This window comes from Pan troglodytes, chromosome X (genome assembly GCF_028858775.2).
Source record: "Pan troglodytes isolate AG18354 chromosome X, NHGRI_mPanTro3-v2.0_pri, whole genome shotgun sequence".
In the NCBI taxonomy this organism is placed as follows: domain Eukaryota; kingdom Metazoa; phylum Chordata; class Mammalia; order Primates; family Hominidae; genus Pan; species Pan troglodytes.
In genome coordinates, this window is record NC_072421.2 from 28,285,523 (window position 1) to 28,299,271 (window position 13,749).

Below are 13,749 nucleotides of genomic sequence, written 5' to 3' on the forward strand. Positions count from 1 at the left end.
GAAAATGTAATTAAGAAAACAATTACATTTACAATAAATCAAAATCATATAATTCTTAGGAATAAATTTAACAAAAGAAGTACAAGAATTGTACACAGAATATTGCAAAACAGTTCGACAGAAATGAAAGATTTAAATAAATGAAAACACATCCCATGTTGACAGAACGAAAGATTTAATATTCTTAAGATAGCAATGTTTCCCAATTAATCTACAATCTCTATCAAAATCGCAGCTAGCATTTTTGCAGATATTGGCAAACCGATCCTAAATTTATATGGAAATATAAGGGACTCAGAATACCCCAAACAATCTTGATAAAGATGAACAAAGACAAAGGACACTATTTCCCAATTTCAAAACTTACTACAATGCTAAAGTACCCAAGACAGTAAAGTTCTGGCATAAGGTTAGACATGATAATTAATTGAATAGAACTGAGAGCTCAGAAATAAACCCTTACTTTATGGTCAATTTATTTTTGAATTGGTCAATTGATTTTTGAAAATCAATCATGGTCAGTTGATTTTTGAAAAGAGCGCCATGACAATTCAATAGACAAATAATGTTATTTTCAACAAATGGTGCTGGGAGAACTGGATATCCACATGCAAAAGAATGAAGCTGGACCCTGAACTCACACCATGCACACACATGAAAATAACTCAAAATGCATCATACACATAAATTTAACAGTTAAAACAATAGCCTTAAAATAAAACATAGGAATAAATCTTTGTATTTATTTGTATTGTATTTAGAAAAATAGGCAATGTTTTCTTAGATATGACACCAAAAGTACATATCTAAGCAATAAAGGAAAAATAAATTGAACTTCATCAAAATTAAAAATATTTGCACCCAAAGATCACCATAAAGGAAGTGAAAAGAAAATTCGCACAATGAGAAAAAATATTAGCAAATCATATAGTGATAAGGGACTTGGATCAGCATAAAGAACTCTTATGACTCCATAATGTAAAGATAACACATTGTGTGTGTATATATATATGTATAAATCAAGATACACATCATCAATTGATGGACACTTAGGCTATTACCATATCTTGGTTATTGTGAATAGTGCTGCAGTGTATATATATATATATATATATACATATATATACACACACATATATGTATATACACGTGCGTGTGCCCACGCGTACACACGTGCGTGTGCCCACGCGTACACACGTGCGTATGTACATATATACACATATATATGCGTATATATACATATATACGCATATATATGCGTATATATACATGTGTGTGTATATATATACACAATGGAATATTATCCAGCCTCATAAAGGAGATACTACCATTTGTGACAATATGTGTGAGCCTGGAGAATATTATTCTAAATAAAATATGCCATACACAGAAAGAAACATAGTGTATTATCTCACCTAAATGTGGAATTTTGTTGAACGGTCAAATAGAATTAGAGTAGAATTGTGATTGCCAGGTATGAAGAGGGGGAGGAAATGGGAAGAAGCATGTCTAAGCGTACACTCCTTTATGTAAGATAAATAAGTCTGGAGATTTAATGTACAGCATAAGGATTATAGTTGAGTATTTTATTGTATACTGAAAATTTTCCAAGAAAGTAGATTTTAGGTGCTCTTACCTAAAAAAAGTGACTATGGAAGATGATGAATGTGTTAATTTGTTAGTTTGTAGTAATGATTTCATTATGTATGTGTGTAGCAACACATCATGTTAAACACCTTAAATATATGCAATAAAATAAATTTCAAAAATTAAGACATGAAATTTTTTAATTTTTTTATTTCAGGTTCAGGGGTAGATATGCATGTTTGTTATATAGGGAAACTGCATGTCACAAAGATTTGGTGTACAGATTGTCACCCAGGTAATAAGCATGGTACCCAATAAGAATTCTTTCTGATCCTCTCCCTCCTCTTCCCCTCCATCCTCAAATAGGCCCTAGTGTCTCTTCTTTCCCTCCTAGTGTTCATGCGTTCTCATCATTTTGGCTTCCATTTATAAATGCAATATTTGTTTTTTGGTTCTTGTGTTAGTTTTCAAAAGAAAATGGCCTCCAGCTCCCTCCATGTTCCTGCAAAGGAGATGATCTCATTCTTCTTCAAGGCTGCATACTATTCCATGGTGTATATATACCAATTTTCTTTATCCAGTCTACCATTTATGGGCATTTAGGTTGATACCATGTCTTTGATATTGTGACTAGTGCTACAATAAACATTTCTATACAAGTTTTTGTATAGAAATATGTTTCATTTCTTAGGTATATAACTAGGAGTAAAATTACAGGATCATATGGTAACTCCATGACTAGCTTTTTGAAGAACTGTTTTCCAAAGTGACTGGACCATTTTACATTTCCACAAGCAAAATATGAAGGTTTCAGTTTTTGCACATCCCTGTAAACACTTACTATTGTCATTCTTTTTCATTATAGCCATCCTACTGAATGCAAACTTGTATCTTATTGTGGTTTTGATTTGCATTTCTTTAATGATCAGTGATGCTGAGCTTTTTTTCATATGCTCGTTGGCTGCATGAATGTCTTCTTTTGAAAAGTGTGTTCATGTCCTTTGCCCACTTTTTAATGGGGTTGTTTTTTCTTGTAAATTTACTTAAGTCCCTTATAGATGCTGGATAGTTGACTTTTATCAAATGCATAGTTTGCAAATATTTTCTCCCATTCTGTAGGTTGCCTGTTTAGTCTGTTGATAGTTCATTTTGCTGTGCAGAAGCCCTTTAGTTTAATTAGATTCTATTTGTCAATTGTTGTTTTTGTTGCGATTGTTTTTGCCATCTTTTCATGAAATATTTGCTAGTTTCTATGTCCAGAATGCCTAGGTTGCCTAGGCATTTTCCAGAGTTTTCACAGATTTAGGTTTTACACTTAAGTCTCTAATCCTTCTTGAGTTGATTTTTTGTATGTGGTATAAGGAAGGGGTTCAGATTCAGTCTTCTGTATATGGCTAGCCAGCTATCCCAGCACCATTTATTGAATAGGTGACCCTCCTTTCCCTATTGCTTTTTTTTGTCAGCTTTGTCAAGCCCAGATGCTTGTAGGTGTGCAGCCTTATTTCTTGGCTCTCTATTCTGTTCCATTGGTCTATTTGCCTGTTTTTTGTACCAGTGCCGCGCTGTTTTGGTTACTGTATCCCAGTAGTATAGTTTGAAGTTGGATAACGTGATGCCTCCAGTTTCTTTATTATTATTATTATTATTATTATTGGCATAGTATTATTGCCTGGGCTATTTGGGCTCCTTTTTTCATTCCATAGGAATTTTAAAATACTTTTCTTTTCTAATTTTGTGAAGAATTTCATTGGTAGTTTGATAGGAATAGCATTGAATCTGTAAATTGTTTGGGGCAGTATGGCTATTTTAACATTATTGATTCTTCCTCTAAAGAAAGACCAACTAAAAACTGGGAAAGGGAATTAAATAGACATTTCTCAATAGAAGATATATAAATAGGCAATAGACACATGAAAAGATGCTCAACATCATTAGTCATTAAGGAAATGCAAATCAAACTACAATGAGATGCTACTTCACACCCACTAGGATGGCTATAAATTTAAAAAGGCACAATGAAAAGTGTTGGCAAGGACGTGGAGAAATTGGAACCCTCATACATTGCTGATAGGTTTGTGAAGTGGTACAGCTGCTTTGGAAAACAGTTTGGCAGTTCCTCAAAAAGTTAAACATAGAGTTCCATATGACCCAGCAATTCCACCCTTATTTATGTATCCAAGAAAAATGGAAACATATGCCAACACAAAAACCTGTACATGAATGTTTATAGCAACATTACTCATAATATCCAAAATGTGGAAACAACCCAAATATCCATCAACTGATGAATGGATAAATAAGATGTGGTATATCATAAAATGGAATGCTTTTCAGCAAAAATAGGGAATGAAGTACTGATACATGCTACAATATGAATGGACCTTGAAAACATTATGCTAATGAAATAAGCCAGTCACAGAAGAACACAGATTGTATGGTTCCATTTACATAAAATGTTTAGAATAGGCAAGTGAGTAGAGCCAGAAAGTGGTTGCCTAAGGCTAGGTGAATGGGGGGAAATGGGAAGTGACTACCAATGAGCATGGGGTTTCTTTCTGGGGTGGGGAAAATGTCCTAAAATTAGATTGTGGTGATGGCTGCACAACTCTGTGAATATACTAAAAACTATTGATTTGTATAATTTCAATGGATGATTTTTATTGAATGTTAATATCTCAATCATCCTGTTTAAAAATAAATAATGTGCATATTGTAGTTTTTAGGGATGAAGTTTCCTGATATCTGAAACTGACTTTGAAATTGATCAAAGATATTGTGGATTGATAATTGGATAAATGGGTGGATGGCTAGAGACACAGATATATGATGAAGCAAACAGCAAAATCTTAACAATCATAACATTTAGGTGGTGATTATATGGATATGGCATTTCTATATGTTTGAAAATTTTCAAATATAATGGTGGAAAAATACCAAAAAAGTAATTTGAAGCTAAATTATAGTTCTGTAAACCAGAATCGAGTGTTGCAACCCAGAATGAAGACTCGGTAATATCTAGGGAAAGGAGCATATATGGAAATCATCTTGGCTTTCATTTCACTAGGATGCTAATCAGCCTATTACTGTTGCTTGGAATCCGTGGTCTATGAGTTTAGGATTAAATTGGGCTTTGTGTTCCCATAATATGTTAATATTTGCACTAGGGGGTTATAATATCTGGAGGGAAAATAAAACTATAGATACATTAGTTACTGAGAGTGTTATTTGAAACACTGTGGCTTTTTTGACAAAGTAGAATTTTGTGATTATGGAAGTTATGGTAAATAAAAATGGCATCTTATTAGAGGTGCTTTTCTTTCCTATCCACCAATTTCAAAATCTTTTAGTATGTGTTTTCTCTGTTTCACATTTCTTATTTTATTTTACTTTATTTAAAATATTCAACTTTTATTTTAGTTTTGTGATGTACATGTGAAAGTTTTTTACCTGGATATATTGAGTGATACTGAGGTTTAGGGTACAATTGATTCCCCTCACTCATGCACTGAGCATAGTACCCAATAGTTAGTTTTTCAACCCTTGCCTCCCTTCCCTAATAGTTACCAGTGTCTATTGTTCCCATCTTTATGTCCATATGTGCTCAGTATTTAGCTCTCACTTACAAATGAGAACATGCGCTATTGTTTCCTGCATTAATTTGCTTAGGATAATGGCCTCCAGCTGCATCTATGTTGCTGCAAAGGACATGATTTCATTCTTCTTAATGGCTGCATAGTATTCTATGGTGTATATATACCACATTGTCTTTATCCAGTCCACCATTGACATCTATACCCATACCACTCTGAATGTGTCTGATATCAGAAGCTAAGCAGAGTCATGCCTGGTTAGTTCTTGGATGGGAGTTTCGCCTTTCTGTCACATAGTGCTACACTCAACTCTCATAAGGTGCATTTTCAATCTTGTATTATCTTAGCTATATCTACTGTCTCTGGTTTTATAATGGTTTATATATATGCAATCTTCTTTCAAGGATGTTTCAAGGAATATTTGTACTATTGTCTACCCATTTGTTTCAGTCTACGTAGACTGATCTTTAGTAGATGCCAAAGGCATTGCTACAGAAGATTTTTCAGGTTAAACCCCTACCGATCTATTGAGGACCAGTATCTTCCCCTTCTCCTCAAAACACTGCTATCTCTGCTATTTAATATTCCCAATCTCAAGTAGCATTTCTTTCTACTACCCATTTACTCTTCCATTACTGGAAAATGCCTCTAGTGTTTCATTTTCTTTTCTTCACTAGCTCAGTTGAGTTTCTCATAGTTCTGGTTCCACCTGCTTTTTTTTTTTTTACAGAGTTTCGCTCTTGTTGCACAGGCTGGAGTAGTGCAATGGCGTGATCTCGGCTCACCACAACCTCGGCCTCCCAGGTTCAAGCAATTCTCCTGCCTCAGCCTCCCGAATAGCTGGGATTACAGGCATGCGCCACCACGCCCGGCTAATTTGGTATTTTTTTAGTAGAGACGGGGTTTCTCCATGTTGGTCAGGCTGGTCTTGAACTCCCGACCTCAGGTGATCCGCCTGCCTCAGCCTCCCAAAGTGCTGGGATTACAGGCGTGAGCCACCGCGCCCGACCAGTTCCACCTGCTTCTTAAGTTGGTACCTTTCCACTCTATTAGATTCTGGGCTAGTTCTCTTCACTGGACCTTAAAGACTTTCATTTGTGTTTGTATTTTCCTTACATTTTGTTGTAACACTTTTTTTATAACATTATATTAACTTATTTTGTTGATTAGTGCATAGTGAGAGATAAAAAATTGAACTTCTTTACAGTTGATTCAAGGTCTATATGAAAAATAAGGCAAGGAACCAGTTGATTTTAAACTACACCACAAACAATAAAATATTAGCAACCGTGATGGGGTTCTTCTCACACTGTATCTCTCTAACTGACTTTTCTTCCTTCCCTTTCCACTCTTAAATGCTTATGTGATTACGTTAGGCCTACTTGGATAATCTAGAATAACCACTCAATTCTATTGTCAGCTGATTAGCAAATCTTAATTCCATCTACAAAGTCTCTTTTGCCATGTAACATAAAAATCACAGAAGTAACACCATGGGCTAAAGGGGTTAAAGATCATGGGGGCCAAAATCTTGTCTCTTCACCAGTCCTTGTCTGTGGACTGTTTCTGTGGCTGGCATGTTCATTTTTTTTTTAACAATGTCTTTCAAAAAGCAAAAGATTAAATGTGGGAAATGCCCAATTATTTTTTTTTTGCTTTATGATTATGCTTTTTGTGTGTCCTATCTAATAAATCGTTGCAAATAATATGCCCTACTTTTTCTAGGATTTTTTTATTTTTAGCTTTCACATTTCTATGAAATGTATTTTGAGTTAACTTTTGTATATGGTTTGCATTAAGGGCCTATGCTCAATTATTTTCCACATAGATGTTCAGTTGTTCAAACGTAGTTGAAGATTCTTTTCCCATTGATTTTCTATCCATTTTCTGTACATTGTACTGTTTCATTGACTATGTGCCTATCCTGCAGCCCAATGTCATGTTGCACCATTAGAGTAACTCTTCAAATCAAGTAGTGTAAGTCCTTTGACTTTGTTCCTCAGTTTAAAAGTGCTTTGGGCAGGCATTCTTGGTCTTTTCAATTCCCATATACATCCTAAAATCAATTTTCCAATTTCTACAAATTTTTAAAACTTCTGAAATTTTGGTTGGTTTTGTGTTGAATATATAGATAAATTTGGGTGTAACTTGTATATTATCTATTTTAGTCATCCAATCCAGAATTAGAGTATTTTTCTTAATTTATTTAAATATTCTCTAATCTGTTTGTCAGTGTTCTCTAGTCTCAATTCTTCTGTCTTTCGTGTCTTTTGTTAAATTTAATCATAAGTACTTGATGATTTGAGGTACTGTTGTAAATACAAACCGATATTTTATTCATTTTTGTATATTAATCTAGTCTCTGACCATGATAAAGTCACTTATTTTTTCTAGAAGTTATATGCAGATTCCTCAGCATTCTCCTATTTCAACAATTATTTCACCTGCATGTGTATATAGTTTTACTTCTTCCTTTAACATTTTATCACTTTCATTTTTTTCCTTCCTTCATTGCTATGGCTAGGGCCTCCAACACAAAGTTTAAGAGAAGTGTTGAAAGGGGACATTGTCTTGTTTCTGACATTAGAAGAAAAGATTTACTCTTTCACCATTAAGTATGACGTTAGCTGTAGGATTTTCATTGTTTGTAGATGCCCATTATCTAATTGAGGAAGTTGTCTTCTATTACTAGTTTGATGAATATTTTTATCATGAATGGCTATTTGATTTTGTAAAACGATTTTTCTGCATCTCGTAAAATGACAAAATATGCACCTATTATGTACCCACAAAAATTAAAAATATAAAAATTGAAAATAATTTAAAAAGACAAAATTATTTTTCCTTTTGTTCTCTTAATATGGTTTGCTAATTACATTAACTGATTACTTCAGTATTAAACAAAACTGGAATTCTGTAGATAAACCCTCCTTAGTCAGGGTGTATTATTATTTTATATATGGTGGACTTAGATTCAGTAATATTTGGACCATGCAACATATAAGAGACCATGCAATATTTTTCTTTCTGTGTCTGGCTCATTTCACTTAATATAATGTCTTTCAGGTCTTTCTCTGTTGGGGCAAAGAGCAGAATTTTCTTCTTTTTTATGGGTGAATAATTTTCCTACATCTATATGTGTGTGTGTGTGTGTACGTGTGTGTGTATATATATTTTATATATATATATTTGACTTTGTTCTTCAGTTTAGAAGTGCTTATATGTGTATATATATACATTCCTCTTGTCACACAAAAGTAACTATGTGAGATGATGGATATGCTAATTTGCTTCACTATAGCAACCACTTTACTATTTATATCCCATAACATCATGTTCTAAGCCTCAAATATACACAATAAAATTGATTTCAATGAATAAAAATTAAAGAAAATAATTAAAAAGGAATATTGATCTGCAGTTTTTTATAATATCATTTTGTGATTTTAGTATTAGAGTAATGCTGGCCTCATAAAATGAGTTGAAAAGTGTTCCCTCCATTGAATTTTCTTAAGGAGTTTGAGGTTGGTATAATTTCTCAAATGTTCACTAGATTTCAACAAAGAAGCCACCAGAAACATGGAGGGTTTTGGGGGGAAGTTAGCTAACTATGAATTCAATTTATTTAATATATCTAGCACTATTCAGGTTATTTATTTCTTCTTGAGTGAGTTTTGGTAGCTTGAATCTTTCAAGGGACTTCTCTGTTCATCTAGGTTTTAGAATTTATTCGCATAAAGTTGTACATGATGTTCCTTTATTATCCTTTTAATAGATATAGGACCTGCAGTAATATTCATTATTTCCTTCAAGATATTGGGATTTTCTTTCTATCATTTTTTATTATTAATATAGCTAGGGGTTGTGAATTTTGTTGATATTTTCCAAGAACCAGATTTTGGCATTATTTTATTTTGGAGTATTTAATCCAATTAACATATTTCTGTCATTTGAGTCATCTCAGAATTGGCATCTGTTGACTGTCTTTTCTTTTGAAGTGGGGTCTAAGTTTCCTGGTTCTTTGTATGTCAGATAATTTCAAATTGTGTCATGGCCACTAGGAATTTCATGTTGTAGACACTCTGAATTATGTTATATTGCTCTGAACAGTACCAATTTGTTTCTCTTCCAGTAAGTAGTTAAAATAGTTAGACCCAAACTGCAAAATATCCTAACTGAAGGGGTCAGTGGCTCAAATTTCAGTTGTTGAAAGCTGTTTCCAGTTTTCCCTACATATGCATGTTTCACAGGTTGAAGTGAGTTTAAACACAAAATTTGGGGTTTCTCTTCTTTGATTATTTTCCTTCCAGGGTTCTGTGTTCACTTGACTACCAGAAACATTTCTAGTTTACCATCAGAGTTTTAGCCGCTTCCATGCTTCTGTGACTGCAGCTACTCTCAGGTAAAACTGTAAAAATACAGGGTATTCGCACAGTGCTGGTCACTTGGTCCCTTCTAAAAATGTTTGTATTTGTACAGTTTCTAGAGCCCCAGGTATTTGGGTTTATTTGTTTATTTTTGTCTAATGTTTATAGCTCATATTTGTGGGAGGATCAATATGTTAGGAGCTTGCTTCTCCAAAATGCAAGCAGAAACCACTAGTGGAAGCTTTAAAATAGATAATTGTCTGTTTCTATAGAGATAGACTGTATTCACTTGGAATTGAGCAAAGGCATGAGCCTCAGTAAAGTGGACCCATCAGAAAATATGTGTAAGGAGTCTGTCTTGAATTAACTAACAGTGAAATCCCTATTTATGATCCAAGTAGATATGTTGAGGCAGACCAGTGTACAGAATTTGAGGAAGAGGTCTGAGTTGGAAAGAGAATTTTGGCAATCACCAGTGTATAGAATGTATGGCATCTAAGTGAATTATACTGGATTAAACTATGAAGGGAATAATTTTATGTAAAGAAGAACAAAGTCTGAGGACTGAAAGGAGACATTTCACAGCTTTAGGAGCCAGGAAAATAAGAAGAAACAAGGAAAAAAGACTGAGAATAAAATAATGGACTTGGAAGGTATGAGGAGAATCAAATAAATGCTTCAAGAAAATTGGATTAGAATAATGCCAAATGTTGCTAATGAATGAAATAAGATGAGGACTGAAAATTGGCTGGTAAAATTGGATTAATGTACATTATTGATTACCTTAAAAGAGCAGTGTGTATGAAGTAGTTGAAAGAAACTCTTCAGGAGATTCAAGAAAAAAATAGGTAATAAGAGGCAGAAATACCTAGGACATACACAAACCTTTTGAGGAGATTTTCTGCAAAGGGGAACAGAGTAATGGGGCAGTAATTGAAGGAGAAAATTGGAGTAAAAAAGGTATTAATGTTAGAAGTAACATTATACAATTTATTTGCTGGCAGAAATTATCTAACCAAGGGAAAAGAAAATTGAAGATGTAGGACATCAGTTGGCAAACGTTTTCTCTAAAGGGACAGATATTAAATATTACAAACTTTGTCAGCCATATGATCTCTGTCATAACTGCAACCATAGGTAACATGTAAATTAATGGACATGGCTGTGTTCCAATGAAACTTGATTTACTAACAGATGAAAGGCAGGGTTGGGTTGTGGGCCTTAGTTTGCTGGCCACTGATATTAAGAGAAAAGAGGGTAATATCAGAAATTAAATTCTTGAGTAGGCAAGCCTTGAGAGGATCCAATATACAAGTATAGAGATTATCAGTTGATCAAAAAAGAAAGTTCATCCATTTTAATAGAATTTAGGGTGAAGTATGACCCTTATATAGGTAGAATGGTAGATGGTGGTGTAGAAGCATATACAACTCTCCTTTAGATTTCTTCTATTTTTCCATGTTAGGAAATGTTAAATCATCCACTTGATCTTAATTATCCTATCCATCCCTGATAAACATCTTCAGCTTTGCCTACCCCTATTCCATGCTCTGCTTACAGTAACAGAATCATTTTATAATAGAAAAAAGAGGAAAATGCAAAATGATTTTTAATGGTTTCTCAACACTAATTCTGCTTCTCATTCATTAAACACCTAAAACGATAGAGCAGTCTAAGAAATCAAGGGGTTAGAATTATTGTTAACCTTTAATTTTACCAAACCAGATTCTAAATGTATGGTAATTCATTGTGAGTTTTTTTTTTTACTTGAGACTGTTCTAAAAGTGCACCTAAAACATCTTTTTCCTGTTTGTCATAATAAGGCAAAGAAATGTTCTTAGCAATTTCTTTCCCAGCCATTTTTTAACTTCAAAAACTTTTCTCTAAATATGCTTAGTTTAGTAGAGAAATGTTTATTCCCATTGTATAAAATGACTACATTTTAACACCACTAAGATTTAGAAGGTATTCTATTTTGGTGGATTACTTCTATGGCAGCCAACATTACATTACAGAAGGTGCTGTAAACTACAGTGATTGCAAAAGTAATAGCAACAAGCATACAGATATTTGAGAAAATCATGTTTTCTGAGATTGAATATATTGACAGGTCTTTCTAGCCTCCCCATTTTCCCTACTCTTCCAAAATTTGAAGTAATTGCAAACGTCAGTGCCCTGGATTCTATCAGGTTTGAGGCCATATTGCCTCAGTCTTTTGAGTAAGAACCCTGCAGCCACCTTATAAAACATGTTTAAAGTAGAAACCACATGGATTTTTTTATTGTTAATTTTTATTTTTTTAGTTAAAGACAAGTAGTTCTGGGTTCAGACATAATTTTCAGAAAATAGCTTCTCACCTGTGTGTTGAGGACTTAAAATGGTTTTACTAGGACACTAATATTTTTCCCTTCACAAGATACAGTGTACAATAATTTGTAGGGAAAATAATATTTGAGTGGAAATGGGAGTCAAAGGTAACTGAGAGTAGGCCGGGCACGGTGGTTCATGCCTGTAATCCCAGCACTTTGGGAGGCCAAGGTGGACAGATCACGAGGTCAGGAGATCGAGACCATCCTGGCTAACACAGTGAAACCCCGTCTCTACTAAAAATACAAACAATTAGCTGGGCTGGTGGCAGGAGGCTGAGGCAGGAGAATGGCGTGAACCCGGGAGGCGGAGCTTGCAGTGAGCCGAGATCGCGCCACTGCACTCCAACCTGGGCGACAGAGCGAGACTCCGCCTCAAAAAAAAAAAAAAAAGGAACTGAGACTAGATCTATTCTTGAAATCTGTGGTGGAATTTGGAAAAACTAATAAACCGTCATGACACTTTAACTCAATGGTTAAGAGCACAGATTCAGGATCCAGGCTTACAAGTTGGAGAAAGTTACTTATATCTCAGGATCTCTGCCTTCTCATCTGTAAAATAGAAATCAGTAATACCCACTTCATAGGGTTATTATAAGAAGTAATGTTTTAATATTTGTCAAAAACGTAGAACAGTACCTAGCACAAGAAGTGTCAGTTAAATAAAAACTAAATAAATAATGCATGAGGGGAAGTTATTGATGCAAAATAAAGTGGCCCAGGAAAAGAGCTTGGGGGCATCACTGCGTCAAGCTATGTCATAATAAAAACTAAGTATTCATGCTCCCAAGTCATTTCTGCCTCAATAACTTTAACTACAAGTACATAAGACTTTCAGAGATGACTAATGCTAAATTAATGATAGTCCTTTCTTCAGAATGGATATAAATATTTTTGCTTTTCTATCTCAGAGCTTTTAACATTATTATTGTCAAATATGTTTGAACTACACATTGCATAACCTTAAACTTAAATTTGTTATGTTCTCCCTTCATCAGTATTGGACAAACTAAAATCCAATGACTTGGTTTGTTTATTATCTTTATTAAGAAATCTGATTAGACTTGCACTAAAACAATTTATTTTATCCTGTTAGGAAGCTGCACTGTTGCAGAGGTCCATTAACTCTTTCAGGACGGTGTGGAATCAGTGGGGAAATCTCTAATTGCTACTGACACAGGTGAGTGGCATGGGTAGCAAATTATGCATGGCGGCAGCAATTTCCTAGAAGACCTGTGATTGCTTAGTGGTTAAAAAGCTTTAATGTGCCTCCAGTGCCTAAGTCATTAACAGAGAATGATTTAGGCACAGGAAGAATCTAACTAAAATGTAAAACTGTGAAGGCATTACAAATAATAGTGTACCTAATAAAAGTACTTGAATATTAGTTTGTGTCAGATACATTTTCCCATTAACTATAATAGGTCATGAAAAATACAAAGCAATTGAAAAGCACAAAAAGAAATCTTGTCATAAAATGACACAACAATAATCAGAAATAAAGCAAACAACCTTTTCTTTATGTTTACAACTTGCTCATATTTATAAAATCTTCACTTTTGTAAGAGTTTAATGTGCCACTGTCACTATATCACTGGCTTTCCAAGCCTTATCATCAGCTCCCATAGGAAATGTGTCATTCAATTTTAAAAACAGGGGAAACTGAGACTGTATGTATTTCTGAGCTGTAAAACTTGTGATATCCAAGTATTTTATTTTGCTTTAGGATTACAGTTATTCTTTTTTTATTTTTAGTTCTGGGGGACATGTGCAGGATGTGAATGTTTGTTACATAGGTAAAGGTATGTCATAGTGGTTTACTGCATCTATCAACCCATC

General features: G+C 34.1%; 1 protein-coding gene across 6 annotated transcripts in view; it reads left to right on the forward strand.

Annotated features, from left to right (window-relative positions):
- The window catches only part of DCAF8L2 (DDB1 and CUL4 associated factor 8 like 2), a 163,215-nt gene that overhangs the window by 116,601 nt on the left and 32,865 nt on the right, over positions 1-13,749 (forward strand). For all 6 annotated transcript variants that reach the window (XM_016944260.4, XM_016944261.4, XM_054676226.2 and 3 more), the window contains one exon: positions 13,007-13,090. The gene's annotated coding sequence lies outside the window, so the exon portion shown is untranslated. The remainder of the gene's footprint in view (positions 1-13,006; positions 13,091-13,749) is intronic.